Consider the following 8,134-nt stretch of genomic DNA (forward strand, 5'->3'; position numbering starts at 1 on the left):
TGAAAGTACAGCTCCTCTGTGGAACTGTCGTCGTTGCTACCCATATGTGCTGCTGCCATGTGGATTTCATTCTTATTATATTTCCTCTGTGGCTGGAATGACTGTCTGCGTGTGTGCCCCTCGTCTCCCATTTTAGAGTGGCAAACTTTAGCAAAGTGTCCCTTTTTATTGCATTTTAGGCAGTATTTGCCTTTAGCTGGGCATTTATATTGATGGTGTTTTGTGCCACAATTACCACATGTGGTAGGTCCACTGGGCTGTCTGGCTCTAACTGCGAGTGTAGAGCTGTCTTCTACTGCTGTTGTACGTAATGCTTCCATTTGTTTACACGTGGTTTCTTCTGTCTCGACGATTCCGAGTGCTTTCTCGATCGTGAGATCGCTTCCTTCTCTTATTAGGGACTTTTGTGCAGACTGTAAATAAATACCGAATATGAATAGGTCCAACACAATGGTCTCTTCCACCGTCCGACCGTATTCACACTGTTTGGCTGTCTGACGCAGCCGACTTAGAAATGCGTGTGCCGATTCATCCGCGTTTTGTTTACATTTTAGTAGGTTGTGTCTAGCTACACGAAAGTTCGATCGCGAATTCGCATATTCCTTAAAAAATTGGATATATTTATCCAATGTCCTTTCTTCTCCCTGTCGAAAGGGAAAAGTGTCACTTATTTCCTGGCCCTCGATACCAGACCATATTAGCAAGTAATTTAACTTTGTGTCTGAATCTACGTCTTTCATTGGGCCGTCGAAATATAAATGAACTTGCCTGATAAATCGGTCCATTGATTTGGCCAAATTTGAAGTGTTCCAATCGATTGTTGGAGGTGGTAGTTGCGAATATGTATTCATCGTCGATTGCGAGAAAAATACCGACACCACGTGTGTTTTGTATTAATTTTTTTTTTAGATCCCGAAAATGTTCGTTTTTTTTTTTTTTTTTTTTTTTTTTTTTTTTAGGGTAATATTGTTACTATTCCTTTGATTCTTTAGAGGATCCCACTTCAGACACCATGTCGTGATAATACATACTTTGGAAGCATTGATAAACAGACTCGAAGGTGGTATAAAATGCGTTCTTTATTGTCTAGTAGTAAACGTTGCACTGAGAAACAATGGCGGACGAGATTCATACGTCACGGGCCAAGGGGCATAACTCTAGGCGACTAATAGTCTCTTAGCCTATATTATGACAGTTACTTTCTTCCAATTCGATTGTCATCTGCTTACAGTTACAAACTAAAGTCGGATTAGCGTTTCAACATTTGAACAATGCTCTGCGGAGGCCGATGATTGCCGGTCTCGCCCGATCTGGGCTTGACGGGAAATTACGAGGATCCGGGTCAAATTATGCAAGAGTACAAAAAAAAAAAAAAAAAAAAAAGCTACGAATTTTTTTGAATGTAACAAAGTTGATAACAAAATGTAGTCTTTATGCGATTAAGAGAAAGCCAACCATATTTTCATTAGATGAAAACACTTACAAAAGCTGCAGCAACTTATTTTTTTTTTTAATTCACAAGTAAATGTTATGGTTAGGTTTTTTTTAAAAAATAGTCTTGAACCTTAAAACATAAATTATGAAAATCTTTAATAAAACAAGGATGAGACTTAAAGTTTATAATATTAACACCAACATCTAGTTTTTAACATTAATGAAAATGCGATTAGTTTTCAACGGCCTTGATAAGCCCTAAAAACACAAACTAGACATGTTGGCGTTAGTTAAAATAAACATTTACCCTAATTAAAAAAAAAAACTTTTTTTAATTTTTAAAAAAATGTAGAAAAAAGTTGCCACAGCTTTTTTTTAATGTTTTCATCTAATAAAAATAACGTTGGTTTTAGTGTCGTAAATTATAATATGAAAACAGAAAAATTGTCAATAGCCGTGAAAAGAGTACATTTTGTATTATTAATGTTATAAACTTTGTTGAATTAAAAAATTCGTCGCAGCTATTTTTTTAATGTTTTGATTTAATATATATATATAAAAAAAGTCGAATCGAGCGTCCTAAATTACGAGATGAAAAAAAAAAAAAAAAAAAAAATGAACGAATCTCTTAGTAAATGAGAGTGGTCTCCCTCCACACAATGACATATTGTAAAACAGCACCTATATGTACGTGTATAAAAAAAAAAATTAAAATGAAAAATGAGAAATAGAGGTTATATATAACCTTATTAGACCATCGGAATAAGGAAAAGGGAAAATTAAGAAAAAAACTCTTTCGGCCATGGCATTTTGAAGCTAAATGCTTCTCATCAGAAGAGAAGGGTTAGGATTATACAAAATGCAAATACCCCAAAAATTGTACTATTACCTAGATACATACTATCCCCCCCCCATATTTACCCGTATATGTTGTACATGTTTAATTATTATTCACCATTTTATCCTATTCCTTCATTCTCATTTTATATTTAAATATCAAGCTACTTTTTTTTTTCTATATTTCCATTTTGTATAATTCTGTCCCTTTTTCTGATCAGAAGCATTTGCCTTCGAAATGCCTTGGCCTAAAGTTTTTTTTTTTCTTAAATCTCCCTTTAACTTTTTATTGTTCTGATGATATTAAGTTGTAATTTTATTCCTCATCTTTCATTTTAATTTTATTGTTTGCTCCTCTTAATAGTGTCGAGCTTTTATCTTAAGTTTTGCTTTGTTAAAGATTTACTCTTTGATAGCATACACACGTGTGTGTAATTTTCTTCATACAAGCATTGGCTACATATGTGCATACATGTTTCAGGTGTGATTTCTCTCAACATCTAAAGTTTTAAGATCTCTATGTCTCGAGTGGTTCCAAATATAAAAAAAAGTTGAATTCAGTTGAGACTAGAAGTCTAATAATTTTGGATTTTAAAAGAAATCACACCAGAAACATGCATGCATATATGTAGCCAATAATGTTTGTATAAATGAAGAAATCATACGCACACTTGAGTTCTTGTGAGGATGAAACATTGAAAATTCTGTGTAGCTTAATATATATGTGTGTGTGTGTGTATACTTGAAGTTTAGTTATAGATTAAATCCGAATGGAAAACTCAGTTTAACATCAAATTATATAATACAGCTATCAAGTATGATATTTCTGATTTGAGAGCAAATATTTAAAAAAAATAAAGAATAACAAAGAAAAAAAAATTACAAATACTAATAAATGTTTTGTGAATTTTTTGTGTCAACTCTGGCCAGAGTTTAAAGAAAACAGGAGGTTTAATCCTGGAGGTTTGTATCTTTCTAATTGAGACTTTCTTAATTTGTAATGTACCAAACTGTAATCATGGGTTAAGATGAAGGGCTCTAATTCTGTGTTTTTGTATCCGATAAGGAGTTTCCTGATAATTTATAATAAAAAAGGGATGTAAAATTTTTATCCTTATATCCAGACATGCAAGAAACCGGTTAAGATATATCTGAAAATAAGATTTTTTTTTCAATTATATTTCACTTTTTTATATATTAATCCTTAAAAACAAATGACAAAAGTCTATTCCAAATTTCATTATGTTGACCATCTTACAATTTATTCTTTTAATTACGTTGACATTTTCAATTCCTGACAGTAACTGTTTCGTAGCACAAAATCATTCATTTAATTATATCAATCAATGAATCTTTTGCCCTTAACTCATCAGAAGAAATAGATCCTATCAATCATCCAAAAAGTAAAATGCATTCGAGCATGATTACAAAATCCGAAAATTGGAAGAAGTTGCAATTACCTATTATTTTTATCTTTTATTACGCCATTTTGAATTTTCAAGTAAAGTCACTAAAATTTAAATATTCGTATTAATAAAGTGTATTAATTTTAATATACACTACTAAAAATATTCTATTTTGTATTTTATTAATTTATTATAATTAATCCATATATATATATATATATATTTACTTGTATATAGATATTAAAATTATTGATATTATCTAACATATGTCAATTTAATTTTATACAAAACTAATTCCAAAATCTATTTTCGGCTATACTAATTGTTGATTTTATCGGAATTTTATAGCCTATATAATTCAGTTTTATTACTAATTTAATAAAATTTATTACATAAATTATAATTCTTTGTCATGTAATTATGTTTCATTAATTTTATAAATGAGTTGTTTCCCTTTATCAAAAACCTCGAGTTTTTTACGATATGGATATATAAATATTTATCCATTTTTGTTATTTTATTATATTTATTAATCCAATTTGTACTATAAATTGAATTATATCATTTAAATTACATACTAACATTTAAAATACTTCAGCATAAAATAATCTATATGAGTTTTATTCATCAATAATCTGTTAAATTATAATATTCAAATGAACGATTAGTTGGTACGACTATTAGTTATCATTCCATAATTATAATTCATCTATTCTAATTTATTAAATTCAAATATATCTCAATTTTTTTCATTTTTAATTGTATCCTAATACTGGAATTAGGTCACGTAATTTATTTTCAATTTTATTTATGAATTCTAAAGTAATAAAATTATTTGATATAAGCTATTCTTTTGTATTAACATTGCAGTTATTATCGATAAATATTTTACTTCAACCTATTATATATTAATTTATTTGTATATTTTGTTCAATTTATTTCAATTTATATCCTTTAATAAAAAAATTTCAATATTTATTTTAATTTGAGCTATTATATATTTATAATCTTATCAGCTTAGATTTATTGATATAATTGAATGAATGATTTTGCGCTATGAAACAGTCGCTGTTAAGAATTGTAATTGTCAACGTAATTATAGGAATAAATTGTAAGATGGTCAACGTCATGAAATTTGGAATATAAACTTGCCATTTATTTACACACACACGCACATGCACTTCATATGGTCACGATACTGGACATGCTAATGTTTCAGACAGATGATTGGTTAAAACCACAGGTCCTTGTCAGGCGACTTGGAAAAAAAAAAAAAAAAAAAAAGATTGCCTTCCACAGAAGATAGTAAGAAACCTTTTTTCAAGTTGTCTGATGAGGACTTGTTTTAACCAACCATCTGTCCAGAACATTAGCATGTCCAGTGTCGTGACCTTATAAATGTGTCTATATCAAAATATATCTTGCTCTTTTGAGCACTTTTAATAACCTCGTTAAATTCATGAGTTTTCTCTCTTGAATACCTATAACTTGGTTTATTTATATTAGTGGCCTGGCAAGGCCACAGAACAGACAACAGTAGCAGCAAAACTAAAGCTGGCCTGCTAGGATACTATATATACTAATGTAGGCAAATTTGGGAACATAGTATTGGTTTGAAAATATAGGTTCTTTTTTACCAATTGTCATAAAATTTTAACCATATAATCGTATTATCTTCCAAAAACCTGCAAATCTTCATGTAGTTTCGTCCCATAGATATGAGCGTTTCAATATTCAATTTGGCTATTAGTGTGTGAGATCCCCAAAACCTCTGGCCTTGGAGGCGGGACTAAAACTTGTTATGGTTTAAAATCTGAAATAATAGCAAGGGGAGACTTGATTCTAAATATTTCTCAAAGGTTATATCTCATCTATTTTGGAAAAAGGGTACGATTATGAATACCTTCGGTATCAAAACTTTATACACTGAAATTTATGTTAAATATGAAAATCAAAGAGGGAAGATATAACATGAGAAATATTTGGAATCAAGTCTCCCTTTGCTGTTATTTCAGATCATTTAAAACCATAGCAACAAGTTTTAGTCTCCCCTCCATCAAGACCAGAAATTTTGGGAAAATATTAGATATTTTGTAATTCATATGCAAAACTAGGAAAACAACTGACTGATCGAAATATTGGTAAAAGTGCAGTATCTGTCCACCCACCAAAAAAATCCTTTAAAATTATCACTACTATAGGCTTTGGAGAGTGCTGAAAACGAAAACAGTTAAAATTCCAGGAATTTTAATATGAATAAATTAGCTTGAAAAAGTGGGTGATCACTTTTCTATATTAATAGAATATAAAACAAATACCCACTAACACCAGATGGCCATAAAGTGGAGCTCATTTTACGTTAAATTTATATAGAAAAGCGATCTCCCACTTGTTTAAACAATGTGCGACCTTAGATCAAATGTCACATCGCCCACTACACAAATTAGATCATTACCTTTCCAACGAACCTTCATTTGTTAAATTCTGATCAATAGTCGCTGAGATTTCGAACTTATAAATCACTGTCACATTTTCAGAGTACTGTATTGGCTCTGAGTGTAGATATATCCATCTATATATTATGATATTTCTAAGGTTTATGCATTCCTAATTGGTTTAGTAGCCTCTATTTCTAATGGTTTTATGACCATGGTTTAATAAAGGGGGAAAAAATTTAGATAAAAAATGTTTGGCAAGTCCATCTTGGTTGCAGAAGTAATAGAAACAAGAACTTTACAATAGCCACTGAATTTCTTTTGTGTACTCTGATTTCAGAATCCAATCTTGTATGAATCATTATCATTATTATTAACTAGTAATTTCTTCCATTGACATAAGCAAGAAAAACAGATTGAAGAAAATGCTAGTCAAAATTAATTACAAATATATCATCACTTCAATTATTTTATTTCTTGCATGTAAAAACTTATTTATTAGTCAGGGTAATTTTTGTAAAAATCCTTTATGCTCATTTAATGTCTTTTTTTTTTTTTTTGGCTTTATCTGAACAACTTATTTGAAAATGAATGTTTGTATAAATACATACACATGATATAAATAATGCCTGGAAAATTATTTTATATGAAATCGGCTGTATTCAATTCATATATTTTGGTAAAATACAGTAGAACCCCAGGATACGGAGACCCTAGGATATGATTTTTCAGGTTACGGTGTGAAATACAAGGGTTTTCTGATCCCTGGTTACGGAATTTGCTCTTATGGTGTTATGTTATTTGATTATATACATGCCTACTATAAACTATACTTTGTTACTAATTTTAAATGCTGTATCCCGGGATCCTACTGTATATACCTTCTTCAGCCATAAAAGCTAAAAAAAAAAAGCAGTTATTAAATTGGAGATATTATTACAAAATAATGGTGTATCACAATGATCATATAAGGTTGGTGCAAAAATAATGTCGTTTTTGACGTAATATGTGATACAAAACATTTTTGCACCAACCTAATAATTAAAGTCTATATCACATAAGATTTTTATAGTAATTGTTTATTATTTATATCAGATCTCCTTTTTTCCTTAATATATATTATATATACATATATATTATATCTACATATGCAAACACTATTTTTCAGTCTGTCTACACTGGCTGCAGCTTCATAGTTTGTTGTTGTTTTGTTTTATTATTTTCATACAAGTTAATGCCATTTTAATGACTGCCATTTTTTTTTTCTTGCAAAAATATATATTTTTTTTTTTTTTTTTTTTACTATAGGCATGCACACAAAACTATCCTTTATTTCTTTGGTTTAAAAATTACTTTGAAATAATAAAGTGTCTTAATAAATACATGTCAACCATTTTTGATCTATCAAATCAGTACAAAAGTTTTTGTCAATTTAAAAGTCCATCTTGAAAATGAAAAACTGTTTTTGCAAATCTTTATTCATAACAATAAAGACCTTTGTATCTCTATAACTTGATTCCATCTGTCAAGAAGCTTATAAATGTGTTGATTGTAAAATTCTTTAGGTCTTGATGGGAAATATGAATCTAAATCATGGTTCATCTTCTCTGGCAATATTAACCTAACACCATCTAAATGGTTTTGTAATCCTCAAAATCTAATTTATAAAACTCATTATGTCTGTCATTTTCCACATTTTCGAACTATCTCTCCCAAAACTAAAAGTCGTAGAGCGACGCTAGGGGCCTCAAATGATTGGATTTTTATGAACTGTTCTTTTATGGGTCTTTAGCTGGTTCAAATAGTTTTTAAGGGGTCAAAAATAGGTCAAAAGTTTTTGCAGATGTAAAATTTCGTCTTGAAAATGGAAAATGGTGGGTTTTGGAAAATCTTTATAACAATAAAGACATTTGCTCTTTATAACTTAATTCCATCTGCCGACAAGCTTATATGTTCTTTGTAAAATTCTTTAGGTTTTGATGTAAAATATGGATCTATGTTCAATCTCCTCTTATGATTGAA

General features: G+C 29.7%; 1 protein-coding gene across 17 annotated transcripts in view; it reads left to right on the forward strand.

The window, feature by feature from the left end:
• Positions 1–8,134, forward strand: part of LOC145269663 (zwei Ig domain protein zig-8-like) — a 1,012,799-nt gene that overhangs the window by 908,244 nt on the left and 96,421 nt on the right. The gene's annotated exons all lie outside the window — the stretch shown is intronic.

The sequence above is a fragment of the Euprymna scolopes genome, chromosome 4 (genome assembly GCF_053919585.1).
Source record: "Euprymna scolopes isolate OS-2025 chromosome 4, ASM5391958v1, whole genome shotgun sequence".
NCBI classification, from domain to species: Eukaryota; Metazoa; Mollusca; class Cephalopoda; order Sepiida; family Sepiolidae; genus Euprymna; species Euprymna scolopes.